This window comes from Mustela nigripes, unplaced genomic scaffold (assembly GCF_022355385.1).
Source record: "Mustela nigripes isolate SB6536 unplaced genomic scaffold, MUSNIG.SB6536 HiC_scaffold_17394, whole genome shotgun sequence".
Taxonomy (NCBI): domain Eukaryota; kingdom Metazoa; phylum Chordata; class Mammalia; order Carnivora; family Mustelidae; genus Mustela; species Mustela nigripes.
In genome coordinates this window covers 1-1143 of record NW_026756797.1, presented here as the reverse complement: position 1 = coordinate 1143, position 1143 = coordinate 1, and the positions used below count along the sequence as shown (strand labels likewise).

At 61.0% G+C, this 1143-nt stretch overlaps 1 non-coding gene across 1 annotated transcript; it reads left to right on the top strand.

The window, feature by feature from the left end:
• Positions 1-1037: 1037 nt before the first annotated feature.
• On the top strand, positions 1038-1130 carry LOC132009368 (small nucleolar RNA SNORD116). Its single transcript, XR_009401882.1, has one exon. It is a non-coding gene; the product is annotated as a small nucleolar RNA SNORD116 (small nucleolar RNA).
• Positions 1131-1143: the final 13 nt, after the last annotated feature.

Genomic DNA, 1143 nt, shown 5'->3' with positions numbered 1-1143 from the left:
AAAATGGCTCTCATTCGGGTGGCAGGCGAGGCTGCGGGATGTGGGAGAGTGCCGACAAGGGTAACTGAATGCTGGTCCAAGTCACATGTGGTTCTGCAGTGGCCTGCATTTGCGATAGATTTAGGGACCCCGGGCCCGGAGACACTGGGTCCTGTGGCCGGCCAGGCAGTGCTCCGGGTGAGAGGCTAGGTCGTGCATCTCCTTGTTGGGCCGAGTAGGTGCTGGTTGCGTGGTGGGTACCAACGTTGGGATGCGGCTGGTTGGGGAGGTGCTCCCTCTGGGGTTATACTCCTCGGGGAAAGGCGAGGTCGCACGGATGCCCCTCCCTGGTGCTCGCTGGGGATGCGCCACATGCCAGCCATTTGTGCCACCGATGGAGAAGTCAAGTGTTGGCGTATGTGGTCTAGGGACTCGTTTCCATTAAAGGACACAGTTTGCGGGCTGTCCCACGTCTCAAACACACTGTGCGCACCTCCCCCCAACACTCTCTCCCCTTCGTGCCACCCTTCCCTCCATTTTCTCCCGCCCGGCCCCGTGCCTGCATACTTGGATCCTTCCATGTGTAGACTTTCGTCCTCAGGCAAGGGTCCAGGCACTGCCCATCGTAGGGAGAGGTAGAGCAGAGTGTCCCCACTGCGTGGAACCTGCATGGAGCCCCACAGACGTGTCCCTGGGCGCTGGCGCACCTGTCACTTCTCCCCATGTCCCAGGTGGAGTTGGCTGCACGGGGGTGTCGGTGACTGTTGGCGAATCCCATTTTCCTGAGCCGCGATGCCCTACCTGTGAGGAGAGGACGCCCCTGGAGAGGCACGGTGTGTAGGCGTTGGTCAGCTGGGAGTCGCCCACATCTGCAGTAAGTGTCTCACCCTGGCCACCACATGCCCGGGTCTCCCCCGAGGCCTCCTTGGCCGAGAATGGCCCCCTTGGCAACCCCTCGGCCTGGGGCTGGGAGTTCACAAGGGCCGACGTGTCTGAGCTCAGTGGCCGTGCCAGGCTAGGGCCTGCCCGTTGAATGCTCCGTGTCCTGAGTCGTGCTTGGATCGATGATGACTCCCTACAAATGCATTCCTTGGAAATCTGAACAAAATGAGTGACAATCCCTACCGTCGTCCTCATCGGAACTGAGGTCCAGCACGTGGTTCC